At 37.1% G+C, this 26,885-nt stretch overlaps 1 protein-coding gene and 1 long non-coding RNA gene across 4 annotated transcripts in view; one reads left to right on the top strand and one right to left on the bottom strand.

Moving 5' to 3' along the window:
* Positions 1-26,885, top strand: part of Lrrc4c (leucine rich repeat containing 4C) — a 1,216,524-nt gene that overhangs the window by 1,089,806 nt on the left and 99,833 nt on the right. The window lies entirely within an intron of this gene.
* Positions 5,139-18,834, bottom strand: LOC102030432. The gene is made up of 3 exons (XR_260855.2): positions 18,755-18,834; positions 17,308-17,491; positions 5,139-5,300 (listed from the first exon to the last, which is right to left on the bottom strand). It is a non-coding gene; the product is annotated as an uncharacterized LOC102030432 (long non-coding RNA).

Consider the following 26,885-nt stretch of genomic DNA (forward strand, 5'->3'; position numbering starts at 1 on the left):
AGCTGGTTGCAGGCCGGTGTCAGGTGCTAACCATACTGCCCCACACTGACCTCCAAAGAGAACCTTCCTAGTTTCACCTGAAAAGCAGAGACCCAACTAGACCTGTGGTCTTTGTTGGGTCACAACAGGAAATGACTTGCTTATCAGTGCATCCTAAGCTTTAAAAATTGCGTCAGGTACCCTGTAAACTGTTTTGTGTTAAAGTAACTTATTTAAGATAATGAATTTCTTCTTGTAATTGAAGAAAAGAAGACAGAAGATTCCCTGATGCAAATTGAGCAGAAAAAGTCCTGTTTTTTTGTTTGTTTCTTATCTCAGGTATTCAGGCCCCTTGACCTCTGAGTTGAACTGTTGTCCAAGAGCAATTGCATTTCAGTTAGTTTTACTTTAATTTGAGCAAACCTTTGGACATGGGATCGGGGTGATGGTGTGAGGTCAGAGAGTGTGGTGGTTTGGAATCATCCCTGTGGGCTTCCATCTAAATGTGGTTGATATCTGCAAGAGTGGGTGCAATGCAAACCGCTGTGCGCTCTGAGACACCTTTGATTAGCGTGGAATCATGGGACAAAGTTCGCCTTGCCCACTGAGTGGTTAAATTTGCTACTTCCTGTTTATAGCAGCAAGAATAATTCCCAGTTCATAGCATTATAGTCAAAAGTACAATTAATGTATCTAAAGCTGAAAAGATGCAGCCAGTAAAAAGTGATCAGTGAAATAATGGCCCTTTATCAGTTGGAAGAGATGATGCATACTTGTTCTGTGTGACCTCCTTTCTAGCTTCTTAGGGGGATCTGGTTCTGTTTTTTAACTTCTTTCTTGTACAGTGACTTGCTCTTAACCAATGCAATACTTTTTCCTGTAGCATCCCAAAGACACTAAAAGATATTCATGGATTTGAAACCACCTAAACATGAAAAGACTAGCCTACTCACTTTTAAAATTTTAAGTAAAACTTCAGCTCAGGGAATAAATGGCAATATTCAAGGTGAGTTGATTTTTGAGGTAGATAAAATCTTCTCATTAGAAGCTGACACTAAGTTTCCAGGTGTTCAGGTTTTTAGTTCGTGTAATTGGTGAGACACAGTACGAAAATCAGCAAACTTAGATGACTTTAAATGAGTTTGGACAGAAATGGAAAGTGGTAAATATATTATCAAGGAAAAAGGCAGTAGCATAGAATCTGCTTCCTTATTTAATCACCTTCCTCTGATTTTTATTTTTTTCCTCTTTAAAATGAAAAGCAAAATTTATATGTATATACAAGGATAGCTGGGATAGGTGGACTGCTCATATCTGTGGTTTATTGAAAGGAACAGTCAATGCTTAAAATTTTCTTTTTTGCTTGACCGGTTTTGTATGCTTGTGTCTGGTAATCAGAACAACTGATCTGAAGACAACAATATGCAGTATAAGAAACTTCAAAATGAACATCACTTTATTTATAAATGAGTCTTTGGGGAAAATATTAACATTTCACAATTTATTTTTTAATGGACAGAAAATTTAGATGTGATGTGTTTAACAATAGGGACATCAGAACATCAGTCTTTCTTTGTCCTTTCTCACTCTCTTTCTCTTTCTCTCACTTTCTCTGTCTTTCTCCTTTTGTTTGTTTGTTTTGCCCTGTACGAGATAGAGTCATTCAAGAACTCTGCCCCTAAGCTACTCCACCATCTGTGCATTAGTAATATCTGATATTCTGAATGCAGTTTCTCAGTAAAGATCATTATTTGTATGTGTGTTGTCTATACAATATCTATCTATCTATTTACATGAATATATATGATATATTCTACAAATATTTGTATATAACTATATCATTCATTTATTTTTTAAATAGAGAAGAAACACATCCCCTAAGTTTTCAACTCACTTGTTTTCACTTGGTACTGTAATTTAGCAGACTCCTTTTCATTTTTGAATGAGGTGTGCCTTCAGTATGTTTTGTAGAACCCTATCTATTAATTGGGAAATGAGACTAATTCCAACTGAAAGATTATAGTTGACTATTTGCTTTGGGCCTGATTTTTCTAGGTGAATAGAATGAAAACAACAATGGCAACAGTAGTATCCATCTTTGTGGTTAGGCTAATTTCAAGTAATGACTCTATTGTTTGCTTATTTATTTATTTTTTATTTTTTCCAATTTTTATTAGTACATGTTTGGAATACATATGATCCCATTTCTCACAGAGAGGCACTGCATGTGCACAGCATACCTGAATTGTTTTCATTGCCTCTCTCCCCCTTGTTCTCTTTCCATTATGTGGCTCCATTCCCATTTATAAATGATCTAACTCCCCATTTCCTATTTTCCATCTTTTAGTTTGTTTTTATTTATTTATATGTTTGGGTTTCTCACATAAGTGAGATTGTGTGTGTTTTATTTAATTCACTTTGTAGTCTCAAGGTGTGTTCTTACGAATGACTCAAATTTATCCTTGTTTAATAAACAAGTAGTACACCATCGTATAAATATCGATATGCATGTGTCACTGTAGTATGGCATCTCTAACTCTTCTGAGAAGATACCTAGAAGGGGAATACATGGATCAAATGAAATTTCTGTGTTTAGCTTTCTGAGGAATCTTTCAACATATTGCTGTGTAGTCCAGCCTTGCCTCAAACTTGGGATGCTCCTGCCTCAGTCTCTCAAGTGTTGATATTACAAGCATGTGCCACTTTCAAAGGCTCAAGCATTGGTTCTTAATTGTGGACAACTTTGCACACTCTCAGTGGATAATATCTAGAGACTTTATTCCATTGTCCCAATCAAAGAGCAGTTGTTACTCTTATCAAGTGCAAAAGGATTAGGCATGTGCTAAGCAACCTACATCACACAGCAATGCCAAAAAAGAATATATTAGATAGCCCAGAAAGTCAGCAGGACTGAGGTCTGAAAATGTGCCATATGGGGTAATGCATGTATATTACATTGTGGTCAGTAGTATTCCAGAAATTTGAATGAAACGTTGGGGATTACAAGCATAGTTGCTTTGCTAATACTGATCCAACGGGGAAACAAAGTCATGTGGCAAAGATGCATAGAAAGAATAAAGGCATATTTGGAAAGAGCTGGGTCTGGGTATTCTGGTCACCCACGCGTGCATCTTAAGGCCTGTCTGGACTCGCTGGGCCAGTCGGTGCTAAGTACAGCATAATCTCAAGCTGCTATTTATCTTCTGGGAGGCCTACAGGCCCAGCTATGGCGACTCCATCTCAAAGCCTGGCTCTCTTGAGTCACCTCCGGCCATGGTCTTTGTGTGTTTCGTCTTTTGTGCTGACTTCCTTGAGTGCCCAATCTCTCTCTGCATATGAATTTCTGTCTCACTCAGCTGTCCATAATTCTGCAAGGTGATTGTGTTGAACCACCGTGGAAGTAGAGTCTAGACTCAGGATCCCACAAAGACCAGGTTGGCAGAACTCTGGCAGGGAGGTTTTCTTCATGTGCATTTTGCATTCCATGTGCAGAACCTCCCTACAGACATAACACTGAGGAAGCTTTCCACGCTCTCTGGTGTGTGTGGCTTACACTGGCATCAGTATGTCCACAGCAGATTCTAATCCCTCCAAAGTTTTTTAAAGTGGGAACTCAGGTAAAGGGCTTTAAACGGCTGAGGCCATCTAAGAGATAACATAATTCTTGTACCAGGACCATGAGGAGACTGTCAAGACCTTCAGGGGCTTCCCCAGTATGGGAAGAGAGAGAGAGAGAGAGAGTGAGCACAAGCCAGCTTTTCCTCCACTTAGTCACAGTGACTCCATGCCATGGCATCGAGCAGAGCCTGTGGGAATCCCATGTAAAGAACTTACTTGTGCCACTTTTGATAAGTGATAAAATCTCATTTTGCTCTCATTTTCTTCTGCATTGAATGTGTATTATGCTATCTGTCTCATAGAGCTGTGAAAGTTCACATTATACTGTTTGTAGCCTGCTACGCAGTAGGCATGCCAGGTGAGTTTATTTCACTTTCCCCAGTGCGGTCTAAAAACCCGTTTGATGAGGAGTTATGACCAGGACGGTAGCCTTCTTCTCTTCCAGAGAAGATGATGGGAAGGAAAGCTTTTTCCATAGGAAAATGCTAAGTGTTGTGGGCGGATGACGCGGTGATTTAAGCACCATTCAAACAGAGTGAAGCGAGTGTCGTGTCCCCTGTGGGCATACTGAATATACCTCTGGAAACGTTGATACCGATATAAGACATGGTGATTTTAAATGAGAAAAGGAAAGGATTATGGGCTCAGGGTGGATACGATTGAAAGCAAGCTATATTAGTCTAGATGGAAAAAAAAAACCCTCAGAATCTTGCATGATTAAAAGACAACTGTAAACTGCACCTCGGGAAACAGCATTACTCTTATCGCCCACTGAGTGCTGGGCATTGTATCTCTCTGCTGTTATGTTTGAATATGTTCAGATTCCTGATAACTCACAGCAGAAATAGTAAACAAATTATTCTCTGCATCCTATGCGCATACACATTGCAAGGAATATTAACGTATAGCTCACAAACAAATACCTTTTTTATTTCTAATACTTTTGCTCCTGGTTTATAATTTTATTGTCCCTGGAGGGGACCCATCAGTGTCTCCCCAAATTGCAGATGGAGACCCCATTCACCCTTAACCATGGAATGCACTCTTGACTTGTCATAGAAAAGTAATTCCGGGCCGGTCAGTGGGAGGCATGGACAGATACTTTTAGGCAGAGGTAAAGATGTACACACCCAGGGAATGTAGAGTATAGGTCCTCAGCAAAGAGGTGCAGTATGCTCTGGAATTGGAAGTTTTGTGTCTTCTTGAGGAAATCAGTCAAGAAGGATGATCTAGGGTGTGTATTCTTAGTGTCGGCCATGTTGCCATTGGTCCACTAGGCTAGAATGCAAGCTGTTGGCACTTATTTGGAAGTTGGAGTTGTGCTTCTCAATTCCTAGTGCTATTTCCTTAAGGATGAGCATCTAGGATGTGTGAATCTGTAGTGCTGTGTGAGACCCAGTGTATGAGAGACCAGTGCTATGGGTAGTAAAAAAAAAAGTTACCAGTATTCAAGGAATGTAGAAAAGATAAGTGTTCACTGATACTGCACGTAAGCAGCAGGGAAGTTCCAAGAGAGGAATGCACTGGCCAGGAGAAAAGCGGCAGTTTAGTTGCTTTTAATGTCAAGAGGGCTAGGGGAAGATCACCTCAGGAAAACTGTCAGCAGCTCACAGTGGTTGCATTGTCCATCCGTCTCAGTTCTGAAGATATGCAAGGATTGTTTGAGGGCTGAGGAATGTTTTCTTCCATGAAGTTCAGTGTTCCTGGCATTGTTAAAAATAAACATTCCTTACAAGTAGAATTAATTAACAAATATATACACAGGCTAATTAGCGTTAGTGATCAAGGGAGTCGGAGATAAATAAATACACACACATTGTGCTTAAAAGGGACTTTTGCATTATACTGTGATGGGGAAGAAATAGCATGAAGACATGATGAGTGGTTAGATCATCTAGTGATGTATATATATAGCTTGGAGGTCAAAAGTTAATACTCTATTATAGACTCATCACCCTGCTGTAAAGTCTCCTTAGATAAACAATCATAAAGTTACCATGATTTCCCACGTATAGTATCGGATAAGTATGGGCTCAAGATATAGGTCAGACCTAATTTATAGGCTTATTATATCTTTAAGACTCTTAGGAATTGTATGTGTGTGCCATCAATTCTAGGGGTACTACCACTGAGGTACATCCTTAGCCTCTGTTATTTTTATTTTCATTTTTATTTTTATTTTTATTTTTACTTTGAGAGAATGTCTTGTTAATTTGCTCAAGCAAGAAATGAATTTAAGATTTTTCTTAGTCAGACTCCCAAAGTGCTGGGATTATGGTTCTGTGATACCTGGCCTGAATTTAAGAATTTATAATTATTGGAGTCTATATCCCAAAAGAAAAAAAAAAAAGAAGAACAGGCTATGGTAGAAAAAAAGCATTGTAATGTTGAAAAACTTTGTCCTGAAGCTGCAGTTTTACAATGTATAATTTTAAAATTATGATTTTCCTTGCCTCCTTTTTACCTCTGTTAATCTCCTCTAGCCTGTCTCAATATCTACAATGAATTTTATCTTAAGGAAAATACTTGCATCTGTAATCTAAAGAGATAGAAATTAAACAAAATACTTTTGCTTTTCCTTATATGTAAATAGTGATTTAAGAATTCAAATCAGAATTATTTTAAAAGTCAAAAGATGTATTTTAGTTTATTGCACTTTTCTTTTGGTACAAATATTAGGGGTGAGGGAAAACACAGGCTTCTGTTCATATTTTTCTTGCTGAAGAAGACAAGATAACTTTCATTACAGCTAAGTTAGAAGAATGAACCTGTCATGTACATCCCCTCATGGAAGCATCTAAATGAAATGCCAGTGTTAATATTTTCTGCATCCCTTAATCACTACTGAGATTAAGTATGAAATTAAAAGACTGCAGAGGAAATGAAAAACAACAAAAAATACTGAATGTTTGAGTATCTGGAAAAAGTGTGGATACGGAACACACATGGGAACTTACTCCAGTGACCCTGGAGATAAAAATTAATGCAGCACAGGAATTTACACATAAAAGTTCTGAGAACAAAGGAGAATAGAGAAGGGGCTCCAGCTTGAGGAGAGAAAGACATGAATGGGATATAGGCCTGACAGACCTCAAAGAGGCCAGTTCACAAAAGTCTGAGTAGCTTTCGTGTCTCCACTGAGCTGCCCTAGGAGTTGGTAATTTTCCACTGGGTCACGAGTAACGGCATTGTGTTGAGACTTCTTATGTTTTTGGACAGATTTTTCCAACCCCTGGGCCAAGGACCAGTACCTGCCCAAGCCCTGGTAGGAACTGGTCCCCACAGCAGGAAGTGAGCTGCAGGTTGCCAAGCAAAGCTTTGTCTGTGCTTAGGCCACTCCCATTGCTTGCATCTCTACCTGAGCTCTGCCTCCCATCAGATCAGCAGAGGCACTAGATTCTCATGGGAATGAGGACGCTTCTGGGAATTGACATGTGAGGGACCGAGCTGCTGTGCTCTTTAGGAGAATCTAATGCCAAAACCATCCTCCCTTCCCGCCTCCAGCTCGGTGGAATAATATATCTTATATAAGATATAGGTCAGGAGTTTTTCCATTGCGGAGACGAGCTGGCTGCCCCTGCCGTCACAGCACATTGTCTCTGAGATAGTAAAAGTAGAGGGTAAGAAAGGGAAAAGTGCATTCCACTCAGTGGTAACAGCGAAAGACATAGAAAGACACATCTTCACCTCTGATGGGTCACAAGTCATGGATGGGGCCCGAGAACCCCACCTCGTGTCCAATGAGTGTACCTATCCAATTTCAGTATGAAATCGTCTATTCATTCCTGTTTTTTTCCTTTTTCCATGGCTACTGATAGTAAAGTTAGAAACTTTATTTGTGGCATACCTATTAGAATTTTAACATAAGCTAATAGTTTCCAAATACCTGAAGTGATATGACAATGAAAACAGCCAAGATAATAACTATAAAATAACTATTCAACTTAGTATAAAACACCAAGCCCTAAGCACAGCACTCACTGTAGTATTTTCCTTAATGCTATAAAAAAATTCCCTGCAGAAGAAGCAATATTATTATCTGCATTCTACAAGTGAGAAAAGTAGTCCTCAGCCTAGATTAATAATGTGATGGGAATAATGCTGGCAGAAACAGTGATGAAATCAATTTGATTGTTCAGCAAACTTGAACTTATTTTAATGGAATAAATTGAAATGGAATTGAGCAGCATAGAAAACTATTAAAGAACATTGCATATTGTAAATTTTTACTAGTGAAGCTTTTCTTACAGTGTTTAGGAGTTTGGGAGAGTTGTGTTGTACTGTAAAATGATTTGAGTACTAGAAGGTAAAATGCAAAAAACTAGAAATTTCAAAGCAACTGTTCTAAAAACTATTCAAGCCACTATCTTCACTATTTCTGTCACATAATCTAAACCATATAAATATCATATTCTTTTCTCATTTGTTCTCATTTGGCTCAGAAATGGTAAAGAATAGGAAGTATGAATCTTGCTCACTACCTAAGCCAGTTCCTTGAATTTGAAGAAACAGAATGGATAGGCTGTCATTGTACTCCGTGATGCCACATCTTCTTACTGGCCTATTTTGGAGTAGGATATATAATAACCTCTTCATGTTAGCTGCTTTGTTTTGCAGTCTTTGTGCTTGTTTCTTTCTTTTTTCTCAGAGGAGATGAAGATCATAGTAATAAATAATCACACAAGATTCATGCTGTCAACACCTACTCATCCCATCTGTGATACCTGGACCTTTCCTTGCAATCAAATTAGAAGATTGTCTATGTATTAAGCGTTTCGTTAGTGAGACACCATGTTTAGGCATACACCATACTTCTTCTTGTCTTGGATTTTTAAGACAGATGATGAAAAGATATTTATTCACCCATAATGCAGTAACATACGCAAATGCCAGGTAAGAAAACGAAAAGGGTTTTCAGCTAAAATATACATTGCTCAAATGAATGAAGGCAATATTGATTTCAGTGAGGATTCAATAAGACACTTGTGGAATAAATGCAGCTTAGTACAATTCTTAAGTCATCACAGGATATGACTAAGATTAGTACAGATCTGCTGAATTTTTATATGCTTACTGGGTTAATGGATTAAATAAATTAAAGTTGTCTTAACCAAGTAGCTGAAGAATGAAGTAATCACATGCTGAATGATTCTATAGAGGCCTATTGATATTATAATGTAATTTTGTCCTAATTGCGCATGAGCTACTGATTGGAAAACTGTACTTATACAGTTTTTCCAGTGAGTATATATTAAGGAATGCAGGTGCATTGAAACATGTCTATATATCTCGTATGGTATCATTGCTAACAATAAACCCTGGAAAGTCAAATCTACGTTTTCCTTGAAGTCCATGTAGATACTTCGTGTCCGTCCACAAAATTCTCTCTTTTTAAAAATCTGTGTAACATGCACATTGTTACGTTATACTTGGCACTTAAATATTATTCTGACCTTTAAAGACATAGGTGTTTGTGCAACTCATTACATAAACAGATTATAAATGTCTAGCTCTTCTTTAATTTTTCTAATCACATTCTTAATTCTTGTTACACATGTTACATGATGAGCACAGATTTGATAATTGGTTAACAGATATAAGATTTTTGTGCATGTCCAGAAAATAATTATCTATTGTCATATTTTCTTGCTTTCCCATGATACTAACTACGTTCTGCTAATTACTATTGCGGTTTGTGTACTTGGTACATTTCCAGGTAGTTTTTAAAGAATTTGTGGCAGATAGCAACTATTACAGTTACTTACACAACTCAGATCACTACACCAAACTCACTGTCTATGCTGTATAAATATTAAGTAAATATTTGGGTCAAATGGAAATTTAAAAGACTTTTTTCTATTTTAAAGAGAGTAGTAAATGAGAAGCAAACAAACAAACAAATAGAACAATAGCAGCATACCAGTATCATAAACATGAACAAATCAAAGCAAGAACATTCAAAGTGATACAGAGTCTCAAGACAAAATAATACAAATCAACAAGTTAGCTTTCTATTTATGCATAGGAAGTTGATTGCAAAAGTAGCACATGGAGCTGGGTGTGGTGGGTCACACTTGTAACCCTAATACTTGGGAGGCTGAGGTAGGAGGATTGCAGTGAGTTCAAGGCCAGCCTGAACTACACAGTGTGACCCAGTCTCAAACAAGCAAACAAACAAATAAAATAACATATGGAGTGTTAGAAATTAAACAATAACAACAAACAACAAAAGACGCATGAATTCTAACTTTTATCATTAGATGGCTGCAAGACATGGTGAAAACCTTCATGCCTTTCTCATAACTGATATGAGGGGCTTCAACTTTAAGAATAGTCTTTAACTGCTTTTCAGATGCTAGGAAAGCCCCTCATGAGTTCTTAGCCAATAACAGATATTTAAAATGTCACAGCTTATGTTGAGTTTAACATACTTTAAAAGGAAGTGCTTCCCTTTGGGAATATTTGGAAACATATTGGTGTAAATCACAATATAGAAATTTGCTTGTATCAAACCATTTTGGACACATGCTACTTAAAACTCCATTTTGCCACAGTGGCAGCTCCATACAAGAAAAAGAGAAGTCCTGTTATTCTCTAATTCACATTTAAAGTGACATTCATTGCATATAAATATTAGAGACAGCATTAATTAATGATAAAAGTGTATAACAATGCCTTTACTGTAGAAATAGAAATATGTATGTCCAGTTGTCCTTTAAAGAATAATAATATTTTTCAGACTAGAATAAAATATTTTACTTTTTTTCTTTTCTCATATTCTCTTTCTAGTTAAAAAAAGATCACGGTGAAAACATTTTATCAATTGTTACTCTAAACAGTTATGGAATGGTTTGGCCTTGGTTTCTTCTTCCCAGACAATTTAGATTAACAAGCAGACAGGTAAAATGTCAGTGACATTCCCTGGAATGTAAAGACGAATATTTGGTGATTAGTAGACTCCAAAAGCATATGTGTGGTTTAGTCATAATCACAATAATACTAGTAGTAATGATAATACTGATTAAGAGCTCTATCTGGGTATGTTTGCACATACCAGTAATCCCAGCACTCAGCAAGTCTGAGGCAAGAGGATTGCAACTTTAAGTCTGTTGGATAACTTAACCCCATAGCAAGACCCAGAATCCCAATAAAAAAATAAAATAAAAGGCTGGGGATGTAGCTTAGTATGGAAGCCCTGGGTTCATTTTCCAGTACTAAAAAATAAACCACAATTATTAAGAACTCTAATCATTTTTATTTGTTGCTTTTTTTGTGCCTGGTGCTGGGCTATATCCTTTACTTTTTATCTTGAATTTCAAAATTGATTTAAAAACACAATCCAATTTATTTCTCATGACTGTCCTCTGTGACAGGTTCCATGATTAATAGAACAGAAAAATGAATACTTTTCCCAAGGTTAACCCTGAATGTGTGGTGACTTGAGAGTGCACGAATTTGCATTCTATTAGGAATGCAAGTGAAAGGACACAGGTAGATTTCTCACAGAGTGGAATACAGCAAGGACTGTCAGAGAGACACATGCATGTGTAATACTCTATCGTGTCCATTCACTCCTGGGTTCATTCCACTTCTTGTGTTGCTATCTTCTCCATGTTCACAGTATTGCTTTTGCTTTCAGAGTTTCAGTGTTGGCAAGTCCTGAGAGCTGCTTCAGTTCCTTCAGCCACAACTACTGTCAATACCTTTGACCCCTGTACTTGGCAGCTGTTCACAGTGGCCTGTCGCTGAGACCTTTCAGCAATAAGTAGATCTCCATACAGGCATGGACTATCTGCTATTTGGTTGTATTGATGGAGAATGAGCAAAAATTCAGTTTTCCTGTGCCATCTGTTCATGGTTCTACTTAACATAATCAGTTAAACTTTATCATCACTCTTTTTTAACAAGTTGATTTATTTCTGAGGCCACTATTCAATGGCCTCCCATTTTTATGTCTTCTTTTAGGTTTAACCATATAGTTTTTCTTTTTATGGTCCAGGGAATTGACTACAGGGTCTTCATGCTGAGCTCCATCCTCAGCCTTCTCAAAATTGAGTTTAGTTTAATTTTTTTTATTTTGTGACAAGGTCTTGCTAAATCACTAGTTTACTCAGAGTGAACTGGAACTTTGTTCCTCCTGCTCAGCCTCCAAGAATACTGAGATTACACGTGTGCACCACCATGTCCAGCTGTAATCCTTTTATAAGGTTAAAATTATGCAGTCATGTAAAGGGCTTTGGAAAATTCCCAGCATATAAAACCCAATATAAACAGCAGATGGCAATAATAATAGTACTAATAAAGTAATTCTTATTTACCAAAGATGCATTTTACCAGAAATCTTATTCTCATGTTTGACCTAATTTTACATACAATTCTTTAGGTTGAGATAATGCCTTTCTTTAAATATATTATTGGCAATAGCACACAGTGGTATAGATTCACTTGTGTATATCAGAAAAAAAGAGTCCGAATCAATTAACTTTGGTTTAATTAGTAGAAACATCGCAAGAATCCACTTCTGAATACATAATATCTGCATTGTTCCTTGTTGAGCTGTTAATCTACGTTTCCTTTAAAAACCCAAAACCATAGCTTTACTTTCTGATTTCCCAATAGAAAAGGGTAATAATGAAAAGAAGAAAGGGAATAGACAGAATTTATTCAAAAAAAAGAAGCCATCTCAAAGATATTGCCCTATCCAATGATGAGAAATGAAAGATAAGTAAATGTAGTTAAAGCAAAACCAGTGATCACGACACAGTCCCCAAAGACTGAATTTGTCAATTTCATTACACATACCAACCCTTTGTTTGTACTATAATGAAAATGTAATTTTTTTTAAAGTTTCACAGAAAGTTCAGAAAAAAGACAGACAGCTGATTAAAAGATACTAAATTGTGTAACTCTCCAGAGCATGGAGTCTTTTATAAGATTTTTGAATTACTGGAGCAGGCAGAGAGTCTTGCAGGAGGAAATGTGTCTTTGTTCCTGGTTAGGTTAAAGATTGGACTCTCCGGGCTCCAGGGAACCTTGAGGAGAAATTCTTGAGGCAGGAACCAGAGAGAGGCTCGCTAGACCCCAAGAAAGAAGAGGAAAAATTGACCATTACCCTCGCTTGATTTTTAGTTGCTTTTGCCAGGTTGAGTAGGCACACAATTTTTCTCTTCTGGTTTTGCTTCTCAGTGGTTTATATCAGCAGTTGCTATAGTATTAAGCTGAGATTCTAATATCAACAAACCAGAGCACTAGTAGTGCCAAGTGTCATTTCAGAATCTTCTCTTCTTCCTATGTATTGCTTTTGAAGTGACGATATCCTAGCATGGAGCTTCTAGTCTTGCAGAGAAATGACATCTTCAATCTGTGTGGGACCTACTGCAGTCATCTTATTTTGCAGACCTAGATATTCAGACTGTCAAGAGAATGGACTAGCCAAACTTACCGAGCTACTCAGTGACAGACAGCAGTAGAATTTTTGGTAAATCGTGTGGTCACTCTGGGCATTTCTTTCCACCTCTATAGATAGACATGGGGATAGATCTAGAATCTAAAAATCCTCCTTGTTCTAATATTTTTACTTCTGTGATTTTAAAATTTTAAACACTTTTCCATTACACAAGCATAAAGAGACTTTTGACAAAAATGATTCATGTTTATGCCTAAGTGACACTGGGAGGCATTTTGGTGTAGGCTAAAGTTCTGGTTAATAGTTGGGCGTGTGTACAGATATTTATTTTAAAATGTGACCTAGATTCATATGAAACGTTCTGAAAATGCATCCTGATTTTGAACACAGTTGCCAATTTACTGTATTGTATCTTAACACTATAAATACCTCCTAAGGACAGTATAATACATGTTTCGTATTATTAGCTCTGTTGTTTTATTCGTGGCTGAGAAGTTCAGATCACATGAATGAGTCAAACCCCTGAAGAGGTCACGTTATAAAAGACTGAAATGCCAAAGTATCTTTTAGTTGGAAACTCAGCGGCATGTAAGCATGCACATGATTTTCTTTTTCATTTCTTCAGTGCACACATTTTAGACACACTGACAGCAATTCCTTTCTGAAACTGCTGATAAAAGCTTTCATCAAGGGTGTGCATGTTTAGTGTCACTGTGTGAGACAACCTTGTATATATGGAAGTCAAAAAATTTAGGAATAAGGTAGACCTGAGCTTTTCAGTTCTTGGCTCTATGGGTACATCAACAACAGTCCTGTAATTCTGAAGTTGACCAGTTGGCTCATTATAAGGACAAGCCTCTCATGTTCAAGCCACTGAATATGTGGGTTCTTGGATATATATTACATAACTGACATGGGGCAACTCTGTGCTGTGATATTCACAGGACATCAGACAAATCAAATATCATAATGTTTATGAAAGAAAACTTCTTATGCTACATATTAAAACACATAGATTGCTGGGAATATAGCTCAGTGGTACAGTACCTGCCTGGCTAGCACAAGGTCCTGAGTTTGATTCCCAGTTCCAAAAAAAAAAAAAAAAAAAAAAAAAACAAACAAACAAACAAAAAAAACACATAGATGGATACATGAAGAGACATTGATGGGTAGAGCAGGAGAGGATATGGGTAGCAGATACTTTCATTTTTCCAATAAAATAATAGCTTAGAGCAAAGAGATGACCAGGAAGCAAATAAAATATTGCAGCTAGAGTACCCAATGCCCATGCTTCTTAAAATATTATCTCTGTATAGCTTGCTTGGGGGTTTTATGAAAGAGCCAGGTTTCATTCAACATGGCTGGGATGAGCTCTGTGATTCTGAATTTCCTAAAGACTCACAAGTGATGCTTGAGCTTTTGTTCTCTAGCACTTTGACTAGTAAGGTGTTATGTGATCAAGTTAATAGGTATGGTCAAGGGTCAGCTGAAAAGCTTCCCACGAAACACTCATTTTATTTATTTATTTTTTTCCGGTGCCTGGAATCAAACTCATGACATTGTGCTTTCCAAGCAGGCACTGTGCCACTGAGCTCAATCCCCAGCCCAAGAAACACTCATTTTGTTGGGGTTCTTATATCAGGGGATTACCATCCAGCCTGGTAATCAACTGCCTTGCCACGCCATAAAAGAGCTTTCTACATTTTCTGGTTTTATATTTAGTGTTGAAAAAGCACTCAGCTTCTACTGCATAGCTGAGTTTTCTGGCTGGCAGATAGAGAAGCAAAGTGGGAGTTCATATGATTAGAATTAGAAATAAACAGGACACAGAGAGCCTACATATTGGCAAGGCAGTAGAGTTGCTACTTGTTTCTTTATGAAGTCTTGTTTAATAGTGTGCTTATTAAATAAGGCAGTAGATTGAATGCTGAATGCTGCCTTAAGACCTTTGGATATGTGACCAAATGTCCTAACTCCTCTCTGTCTCTGCTCATTGCATATTTCTATTGAGTGAAATCATTCACTTCTCTAAAATAAATATGAACAGGTAGAATCATGGGAGATTTGCTTTTCTTTTGTAAATATTAAATTAAATTCGTAAGTATCCATTGATTACTGGCTTCCAAAATAGTGAACTGCTTTGTGTTGTGAAGGTCATCATTACCAGGTATTCTCAGTTTGCCTGTAGAGGCAAATTATATTTAGAAAATATACATAGAAGACAGATTGATCTTAGAAAATACTAGATTAAGAAATAATATGCTCGGGGCTGGGAATTTAGCTCAGCAGCACAGCACCTGCCTGGCAAGTGCGAGGTCATGAGTTTGATTCCTGGTACCGGAAGAAAAACAAACAAAATAACAAACAAAAAAGAAATAATATGCTAGCTGGGTGTGGTGGTGCACACCTGAAATCCCACAAATGAGGAGGCTGAAGCAAGAGGGTTGTCTTGAATTCTGGGCCAACCTGGGCTACAAAGTGAGTTGAAGGCCAGCCTGAACTGCACAGTGCAACCCTGTCTCAAAAAGACAAAAAAAATTAAAATTAATAATATGCTTTATAATAATAATAAAAATGTAAAAGAAGTTGAAGTCAGTTCTGCCAGGGAATTAGGAAGACAGTTGTGAAGGAAGAGGGATTTTTTTTTTTTTGATACTGACTATCAAACTGAGGACCTTGCGCTTGCCATGTAAGTGCTTGTGCCACTGAGCTATATCCCTGGCTGGAAGGATTTTAATAGAGATTTGGAATATGGTCCTTTGCACCTAGAGACAGCGAAATAGCCTTAGAGAAAGTCTTTTTCATGTTGTGTGTATATAAATGGAGAGCAAAATGGACAGATGTTGGTTAGTTCACCTAGCTCCATGGTGGGATTAAAATGTCATTCTTTGGAATTTGAGTGAGACAGTTGGAGGAGAGCAATGCCATGTCAGGGTGGTGTAATCTGCTGATCTTCTCTCAAATTTTATTTTTTTCCCCAATGGGCCTAGTTCCCTGGACTCTGCAGAAGGAAAGATTGTTTTTATACAAGCATTTCTCTTTAGCATATGAATCACAGTGCATCAGTAGGTACATTAGTTAGGCAAGGGAAGAGAAGTAATTCCAAATCCCCCGAGAAATGAGTCTCCATATTGCCTCATGTCCTCATTATAGTGTTGTTCTTTCCAATGTTGACACTCAGACGTGATAAGGCTTTTCATTTTTCTTACTTAAGTGAATTTAAATATTTTTCCAAATCAATTTTTGTCATGATAGTTGCTTTGGAGTATTGATTAGTCATAAACAAGAAGTGTTTCACAGCTCTACTTTGATATGCTGGTGCTTAGCCATTAAAATAAATGATTCTGCAGCCTTTCTGATTCCTAATCATCCCACTTGGTGTTATTTCCCAGACAAGAGAGGGCAGGAGTATTGTCTGGTGTCAAGGAACTTTCAAAATCAACTCTCCATACATTGAAGATAAGCAAAGATCATTAACCATTATTAAAGCCAAAGGCAAGTTTTTGGGGCATAACAGGAAATAAAATCAACTTAAAAGTATTTAGGAATATGTCAGAAAACTGGTTAGAGCAGGATTGCACTTGAGGAACTGTGGTGTGAGGCACTTATTCTTTCTAGATATTCACTGAGTTGGCTGAGACTGCCTTAAAGATGAGTAAACAATTTGAGAATACCACTCCATCTCCTTGATCACCCACCTCTGGAAGATAATGTCTTAAAAACACAAATAAACAGCACAGAACTGATGCTGTTGTATAAACTTTGGATCATTTTGAGTTCCACTGAACAAAGCAATGCACCACTGGTGATAAATTTGTCTGAGTTAATTAAAATCCAGGAAACAATTTTGAGCCTATATGGCAGTTCGCATGAAGTGTCAAATTGGATTGGCCCTGGGATCTGCCCTGGGGATTGGTGGAGCACACTTCTGGATGTGTCTGGATGGGACACTGAGACACAGACTTGTGGTCTGGGTGGTTCCTTGTTCCTTCCTCCCTGGTGCCGCTTCCCTGCATTCACGAACTAAGTGGCTTTCCTCCACCATGGCCTTCTGCCATAAAAGACTTGTCTTGGAGCCAGCCCACCCCAAACGAAAGACTTCTGCAACACTAAGCTAGATTAATTCACTCTTCTTTTAAATTGTGGGTGTTGTGCTTTGTGTCCCAGCAAGGTAAGCTGACTACTATACAATGAGAGTAACTTTTTATGGACCCCTATTCAGCTGAGGCTGTTCACAGCTCCATCTGCATGCTTTGCCCTTGAGTCCGTCATTGCCTAGCTCCCTTTAGCTTCTTTCCACTCACCTTCCATCTTTGGCAGAGCAGAATGTTTCTAAACGTTGATTACTTTTAAATGATGCTGTCAATTCCAAACCACAAGTAAAAACCTCAATTGCATGGGCATAGATATTTCAATTGGCTAGGGGTTTTGATGATCGTCTAGGATTCATTTTCTTTCCTCCCTTTTTCTGTTTAATACAAACAAGACCTTAAAAATAAATATGGGCATGGTAGAAAGGAGTGTTAGAATGAAACAAAGGGAATGAGGAAATGAAACCAACATTTACTTAGTGAAGTTATACACAAGATATCTTCTCCTATGCCGTGATGCCTGCTAGGGTCTATGAACTCTCAGAGCTACTTAATCTTTGCCACGCTGAAAATGGTGGTAGGTGCCATGAAAGTGCCATTCTCTTATTCAAAGTACCTTGAATTATGTCAAGATAGTGATTTAAATTACAGGCAGAAGAGCTACGGGAATGGAATAAAAGTTACAGATCCACTCCCTTCCAAATAGATTGATGGATTTTTCCATTCACTGTGAACCTAACATATGTAGGCTATTTAATGGTGGTAATAATCTTTGTACATGAATATAACCTGTCTGTGATTAGTCAGCAGTACCGACTGTGTGAGATACCCCCTGGGCTGTTCAAGGGCTGATACACTGTATGTGCTTAATATGCAGGTGTTGCTCTTTAAAATAAATCAAGGTGAATGGTTGTTTTTGCCTTGTAATCTATACCCAGGAAGTGTTTTCACCTCTGCACGTTTGGTCTTAAAAGAACTACTTATGAAGCATTAACTGGGTACAGGCCACTGTGTGCAGTGTTAGATTAGTTAGAATTTCTTGAAATCTGGTGTAATAACAACCCCCCCCCCCCGACAGGTCAGCAGACTAACACAAACAAAAGTTTTGTTTTTTCTTGTAAAGTCAACTATGGGCATTGTGGTACACTAGGGCATCCCGTTCTCGAGGGACACAGCAGGTGGCCAATCTGCTTCTGTGTTATGGCTGTTCCTTCTCCATGTGTGGCTTCTGGATATTTTGCTATCATAGAGAGAAAGAGAGCTGGAGGTGCCTTTGGGGCTTTTGTCTGCCATAGCCTACAACGGGCAGGTTTTTATTCTCCTTAAAATGCATTTGTTTACAATATCCGGCCCCACCTAACCAGCATGGTAGTCGTGGAGATCGAGGGGCCTGTGAGGTATAGTCTTTCTGTGCCCATGAAAGGAAGAATCAGCAGACACCAGTGAATGCTCTTTTTGTTTGTTTGGAGTTTTTTTTTTTTTTTTTTGTTTTTCTCCAGTACCAGGAACCGAACTCATGACCTTGCGCTTGCCAGGCAGGCGCTTTGCCACTGAGCTAAATCCCCACCCCAATACTTTGATGTATCACAAGTTCTTGGGAGAACAAAGCTTAAATTGAAAGAGTCATGGGGGAAAACAGTTATTATAGAGTAGTACTTACGGTTATGCTCCAGTTGGACAGGACCTTTAGATCCTTATGTCAGCAGCTGCTGTTGTCTTTCGAGTTCCTTCTTCATCTAAAATGACCAAGTTAAGATTCAAAAAATGCTTATCTTCTCCTATGCCGTGATGCCTGATTTGTTTTCTTAAATGGAGATAAGAATGTGTTTGAAAACCAAACCTAAGTCTTACGGCTTTTTTTTTCTTGAGACCATTATGGAAGCTGTTTTCTCAGAGCATGAAGACAATTTTCCTCACTTGCTGTGCTCATTATATCCTTTAGGGCAGCCTGAAACTGTGCACCATGCTAGCACATTCTTTGCTGGGCACTAGCTCTTTGTAACGTTTCAGCACAGATGACCGGCATGGGCAAATATTGAGATGGTTTTCTGGCATGAGCCATGCAAAACAGCAAAGTGCAGGCAATGGAAGAGATCTATGTTTCAAGGGGGTATAAATTAAGTAACCAGGCTGGGCATATTGTTTAGCCTTGAGCAAATGAACAGGTCCATGGAGTGGGATTGTGGATTACATAATAGCAGAGTCTAGATATATTTTTCTTATATTCGGTATGTATCTTTCTATAAGCAGTGTCATATTGGCGTGTAAGAAATGGGAGAAGAAAAATCTGTACTATTTTTTAGAAAGTACTACTTTTTCTCATGTAAAAAGAATTTTCACTATTTGCATCTTATTTATAACTGCAAAGTGCCCTATCTAAAAATATTTGGGTTTTAACTGTCAGTTGTTCCTTTTCCACACTTTGTCACTGTGCCTTAATCTTTAAATTCCATTGGCTTTACCATTATTTAACATTATATCTCCTTAATGGGTTTGGTTTGGCATTTGAAGTTATGATGTTAGTAAATGTTTTCAGGGAATTGGGCAATGAAGCATAATAGTTCTAGAAATTAAGAAACAAAGGAATTTAAAAATGGGAAAATTACATAAATAATTCTCATGATAATAATAATGGGAGCATTAACATTAATTGGGCATTCATTTTAATCCAGATATCTAGCTAACAGGCATATTTTAATTTAATGTGCATAATTTTGAGAATGAACCATCATTAGTCTAATGTAATAATTTGGGCTTAGGGAGACATTAAATAAATTATCAATGACATATGATGACAGAACCTTTTCTGACCTACTTAAAGATAGCCAAATCTTCTCCTGCTAAACTATATATTGTAATTTGGATATAAAAAGTATATTTTGACAGACGTGCTCTATTCAGTAAAATTTGGAATTTCAGATCAAGCAATGAGAATGTATCCAGACATCTCCAATGGAAGAATTTACTACTTCATGCTGTTTCTCAGCTGAGAGTAATTCTGCCTGGTAGGTAAAGTCTGCAGGCTTCCAGGTTGGTTTTCATGTGTGATAGGAGCATTGTTACTGGCACCCCTTGCTTGGATAGACACCAACAGTGTGTGAAGAACCCTGCATTGCACAGGGCAACCCTAAGAGCTATTTAATCATTACAAATTGTCAGTGGCACTGGGCTTACACTCATGTGAAAGCTTTTTCTCTTAATAGACAGGTAAACTCTTGTGGGAGTAAGAGCTTAGTCTTTGGAATCAATGGATCTGGGGCACAGAATTTTCGATCCACAATTTAACATAGTAAGCTGCCTTCTCTGAGTCTCAATTTAATTGCTTGCAAAGTATAAATAATGATGATACATACCAACAAGGATTGAATGAGAGAATGTATAGAATAATCTGTGGTATTCCCCAATGGACAATAATTCTCCCTGAGAAAATCGTAATCATTGATCAAACAAAGTTGATCATTCTCTTGGGAGCCTTAAAGACTACTGTTTGGGGAGTGTTCAAAAGAATTGCTTTCAACCTGGGTGCATTTGCACATAGCTGTCATACCAGCTACTCATAAGCCTGAAGAAGGACCTCAAGTTCAAGGTCAGCCTGGCAATTAAATAAGATCTTTATTCATAGCAACAAGTGCATCGGGATGCCCACTTATAATCTCAGCACTCTAAGAGGCTGAGGCAGGAGGATTGCAATTCGCAATCCAGTCTGGGCCATTTAATAAGACCATGTGGAAAATAAAAATAACATACAATAAAATAATAAAGGGTTGGGAATGTAGATCAGTGTGAAGTTCCTAGGTCCAGTCCTTAGTACCACAAAATAAAAGGAAACAAAAATGAATTATTTAATTAAAGTGAATGCATGAACAGCTCTGAGATGGAGCTTAGTGGTAGTGAAGCCTTCGATTCAGCCTTCAGTACCACAGTGTCAGTGGGGAGCGGCTCCCAGATCACAGTGTGTTTTGTGAACTTTTCCTCTCCTTTCTCTACCCCACCAATGTATGGCTTTGGGCAAAGGCTTTGGAATTATTGTTAAGATGAGGGCAATGTGTAAAATGCATTTCATAAAGTATTTGTGAACCTTAGAACAGTAAATATTTTTAGCACAGTGTCAGCCACTTAGAAACATATATTCACTCTTATTATTTATTTACCTAGTATTGTTAGATAAGGCATCACATAAATTAATTTTCTAAAGATATGAAGACCATCCCTTGAAATACCAGTGTTGTAACAATTACAGTAATGAAAATACTTTAAGTTTATTCTAAAAGAGCTCTTGCTTATTTAAAAATAAAAGCCAAATATTCTTTAAAATTTTAATGTTAATTTAGGGTCTTTGACAACACAGTACTTTTTTTTGTGCTGGATTAATATACACGAAGCACTTAGGAACTACTGATGTATGAGAATTTTCCTATCTTTAGGCTACTGGGTTTTCTCATCCTTTTGTCTCCTCTTCCTTCTTAAAATACTGTTTTTTGCTCTGTGAGTCTAGTAGCCTCTATCTTGCCTTTTCTAAATATCTGCATTTTATCCGGTGATCAACAGTATTAAGCATTTTTGCTATATTCGGTAAGATGTAAAAGTGGCCAAATTAAAATGATGCTGTCTTGGGGTTTCTAGTTATCAGAGGTAAACATTAAAGAAACAATGCCTGTTAAATAATCATTAATTGAAATGTGAAATGTGCTATGACTGACCAGAATCAACTGTTGTACTTAGGGAAAAATCCTTCCTATGCTGTGTGTATGATATGGGAGCGTGATCAAAATTGAGCAGTTACCAATTTTATAGAAAATTAACCACTAAGTGGAAATCTAAAAACTGAGAGGCATTGGGAATTCAAAACTACAAGAGCAGTATGCATAATATCTTGATTCTGGACAGGGGGAATTTAAATAGAGGAATTCTTTCAAGTGCAGTGTTGCAGTGTGTGATCATGGTAGTGTGGAAGATGAAAAGATTACTTGGAGATAAGACTTGGTCTGAACACTGAGAGGCCCACAGTGACCATCCTGCTAAGAGCACCCACCATGAGAATGTCTCTCTGCCCATGAACAGAGGGCTCTCTAGCTTTTAGCGCAAAGACATAGAAAAGAAAAACAGTTCGGTTGTCAAAGAACCGGGAGGTCTGCTGTGTGACATTCTTTAAATTAATCTAACCGATTTATTTGGGAGAGGGAAAGATAGTGACCAAACCTGGCATGCTTCCTTAATCTGAAACCCTCCTATTTTCAGCACTTTGGATTCATGGAGTAGGTACACTTGCCCCATGGGTCCCTTTTTAATATTTAACTACATACTTCTGGGTTCATGTGCTTTTGCCCCACAAGCCCCTTCATAACTGGTAATCATTTTTCCCTCCAGCCAAGCCCCCCAGCTCGGTGTGGCTAGAGACAGAGAAAATGCCCAACCCAATGGTGGCATTGAAAAACCTAGACAGATAACCAGAGCCTCAATCATTTCTGGTCTTCTAAAATACGTAAAATGCTATACTCCAGACTTTATCCAATCTGTACATAGTGGCAAGGCATAGAAATTTCAGGCTTCTGAAAGATATTATAGATTTTCAGGTACCAAATGATTTAGGAAGAAGGAAGGAATGCAAGCAGACACCATTTAACTACTGTAGAAGTCTAGGCAAGATATAATGAATGCAGTTAAAATTGTGTCTCTAATAGAAGGAACCAATCTCTGAATCCTAAAACCTCTTTGCAAGAGGAGGCTTGATATCCAGCTCATGAATTTTGAAAGATTTAACTTTTTTTGCTTGTTTCAATCTACTACCTTGTTCTAGTCCACATTTCAGAGGATTACATTTGATGAATAAGCATCTCTTCCAAAAGAGTGAAAATACAAATATAAAGTAATAATAATAAAATTGTACTCATATTGTACATTAAAATGATCTATTATTGCCTTTGATCAGCAAATTTCCCTAACAAATAATTTGTCCTCCCTTTGTCCTTAGCATGAATATGGTCCAAGTTAATGTTTCTTACTTTACTGGCAGTAGGCAATTTCTGCCTCATGAAGTTTTGAGGCATACCAGAGAATTTCATTTGTTCTGTCTTACAGAGAAAGTTGAAACTGAGTGGAGATAGTCTACTCAATTTCAACAGAGGTAGTTGAAATTAATGGAGGTTGCATTATAGAAGGGGATATATGAAAATGTTGATTCCTCATTTCCTGTTTTAACACTATTGTCTTAATGAAAAGTACATTTTTCATTTTTCTCATATTTAACTAAGGAAGTTATCTACATCTAGGCATGCAAACATAGGCTATGCAAAATATGAACTGTATAAAAAGTAAATATATTTGTGTATATGTGTATGCATTCACACCCTATGGAACCTTAAATATCATACTTAGGTAATTGGACTTTTTCTATTTTGAACATCTGAAATACCTGTTTTCCTGTTTACCTTTAAAATATGCTGTGTACCTAGTCCACTTCTATAATAGGTATAAAATTGATTTCTCATAGTTGAATAGCTAATTCAAATAAAAATTCATATAAAGTATTTGATTTTCCACCTGGCACATAATAAGCACATAGTAAATTGTATTTATTTATTTATTTTTACATAGTAAATTTTAAATGTGTAAATTTTATTTCAAGACAGTTTTCATTATCTCAAGTTGACTAATATTATTAGTACATGTGTTGATAATTTAAGGTTTTAAACAGATACAGATATATATGTATCTGCATGCATATGCTGTATGATCGTGGACTATTTTAGCAATGATACCTTCATAGTGATATTCAAACTAACAAGCACTGCTAGAGCTATCTTCGGTGAAATAAGTATGAGTTTGTATTTTATTGAGGTTACTTCTCAGAGGTGGAGTAGTAGCCATGAAGATACGAATTCATTTTAGTTGAGATTCTAGGCCAGATTTTATACCTTGCTTTTGCTTTTGAACTGATTGATTCTCATATTCTGTAGTGAACAGTGCATATATAGGCTCGGTTCCGTACAAGCCACCACAACCCCCTCACAAATTTTACAGTCTGTAGGGGAACAAACATGAAAGCAAATATTTGCAATAAGATTATGTAAACAGCATGCAATACATTGTCTTTTTAAACAAAGAGGGCATGTCCTCATTTAGAAGAGATACAGAGGATATATTTGTCTGTTGCTAAACTAAATAGAGAAAAGTAGAAAGTAAAGGAACAGACTTAAAGCAGCATGTCCTTCTATGGATCTGTATTTTATCCATTTTTTCTAACACCTACATACTGCTAAAGATGTTCAACTGATTATCAGTAATTGCTATCACTTACTCTTACCCCAGAATCCTATTTGTATCTGAGGTTTTGGCAATCTGTAGGTAGATGTTCCATAGATATCTCACATTTATTCTACTTAAAATAAATCTATTGTGTTCCTTCCTCTCACAAAAATTGTATCTCTGCCTATGTTTCTAATATCTGCCAAATGTATCAGCACCCAAAAAGTCACCTGCTCTGGAGTCTAGGCATCTCAGTTAATGTTCTGTGCCTGCATACAACCCACAACTAACTGGTCTTGAAATCCTCTTGGCCTTTTGCAAAATTTCTTTTTTCTCTCCTGGGTAACCACATTCATACAAAACCCTCCTTCCCCAAATTAGTAGGATAAGAAAGTTATTTGCAAGTTGCTAGGCAGCCACAGTTGAAAAGAGAGCTCAGAATATTAAGTCAGTGACTTGGTTGTCAAATATGATCGCTATGTTTTCTCTTATCCTGTGGGTGCAGCAAAATGACTTGAACATGGAATAATAATTTTCAGTGTTATTGATTTATAAGCTTGAAAAACAACCTCATACGTATCTCCACAGTGATATAGTTGCTGAGTATTTTTTCTCTCCATTACTGATATTCTTCCAAGAGGAGTTACACCTATGAATCTAAGTCTTTCTCAAATGTTCAGCTACTCAGAATATGGATAAAAGATTTGCGTTGCAGTTCATGCTTACAGAAACATACACAATTTTAGTTTTTATGATTGAAAAGAAAAATTGATATCCCAGATAAGACAATAATAAAAAATACCACAAATTGACACTGACCATTTTCTGTCTCTCAGTGTTCTTAAAGTTTTCTTCTAGCCCACACTCTTTAAATAGTCACTCATTAGGTCATAAGACAAGACCCTATGAAGCACAGTACTCTGTTCTATTTCCTCGCATATGATATAAAAATGTGTCATATAGATATGAGTGTACAGCTAAGTCTTTAGAAAAATGTTTCTAAATTAAGTGCCCTACAAGAAGAAACATAATGGTTTTCTCTTTAATGTTTTATGTGTCTTTTAAATAGCTTGATATCCTGACAAATATGTTTGTACCATTAACGTATAGTATTAATATTTCAGATTAAAATGAAAGCTTACATATGTCTTCTAAGTGTGAGTTTTGCATGGTACAAAGCAATAGCTACAGAGGAGAAGGCTGCAAGAAGGGGGAGGAATAGATAAAGGAGATAATTGTTCTTTGAATAGGTAGTAAAAAGGGAAAGTTAAATTTACCTTGACTATTTCTTAAGTAAAAGGATTATTAATATCTGACTTCACAAATGACTATTTTTTCCTTCTCTTTTTGAAAGAATTAATACTTCTCAGGTGGTTTAATATTTTAAGCCATCTTTTGGCCTCTACATCCTAGTTTTATATATATATATATATATATATACACATATATTGCAATAGGTGTTTATAGGACCTCAGCTCAGATAAGGTTTGCTGAAGAAATAGATTTTAACCAACCACCCTAAACAGATCATTTCCCACAATGCCAGTGGATAATACTGACAATGGGGGACTTGTCCTAGTCTTTATCAATATGTTATCATATTTTAAAATTTAGAGAAAAATGTAACCAAAGGAAAGTCTTGTGACTTACAAATATATAGCTGTTGAGTACACATAAAAGTCACACCAAAAACAATGATTTGTGAGCAATATAGCACAAACCAAGGTTCATTGCAATGGACGCTTATAATCCATGGTGAAGCACTCTACAAATATATGACTGCTTGCCTTATGTTATGTTTATTCTGCTTTCTATAAAGTAGATGAGCATAGGGTTATTTCTATAGTATAATTACTTTCAAATAGAAGTACAGAGAAGTAGTAGTACCTGTTACCTCCTTTTCTCTAGGAGGGATTTGTTTCATTTTGAAGATTGCCATAAAAAAGCTACAGTCATAGTATATGTTGTGCTTTCCTTGGAATGAAGCTGAAACTATAGTTTGTTCAGCTTTACCAATTTATCAGAAGGCCGTGGAAACAGGGGCACATAGGGAATCAAAATTCAGATACATTTAGCCCCTTTGGAAGAATGCACTGCTTTAAATGTGGAAGCTATTTGGTAAATGTCATAGTCTGCCTGATAACATTTAGCTGAGAGTATCTAATAGGACTCCATGTAAAAGAGATGATTAAAGGAGATGACAGAAGCTTGAGGAATGAGATCGACATGAATTAATGGAAAGAGCAAGATCATTTGGCAAGACTGTGAAGGCTAGAGTCAGAAAGACCTGGTTTGAATCCTCCATCTTATTAACCATCACTCCCCTTGGACCGTTTTCTGGACAACAGTGGTCAAAAACCTAGCATGAACTACACACAAATCCTATCTGGACTGTGTGGGTTAACATACAGCTCATCATACTCATTAATTGACGTGAGACAGGGCTGCCCTGAGTGGTGGACCTTTTCCTGTTTGGAGCAAATCGATTTTAAGTAAATCCACATTCTACATCAGGTTTCTTGGTCTTCAAATAACGTGTTTAGAAA

Source organism: Chinchilla lanigera, unplaced genomic scaffold, assembly GCF_000276665.1.
Source record: "Chinchilla lanigera isolate Chin_1 unplaced genomic scaffold, ChiLan1.0 scaffold00021, whole genome shotgun sequence".
In the NCBI taxonomy this organism is placed as follows: Eukaryota; Metazoa; Chordata; class Mammalia; order Rodentia; family Chinchillidae; genus Chinchilla; species Chinchilla lanigera.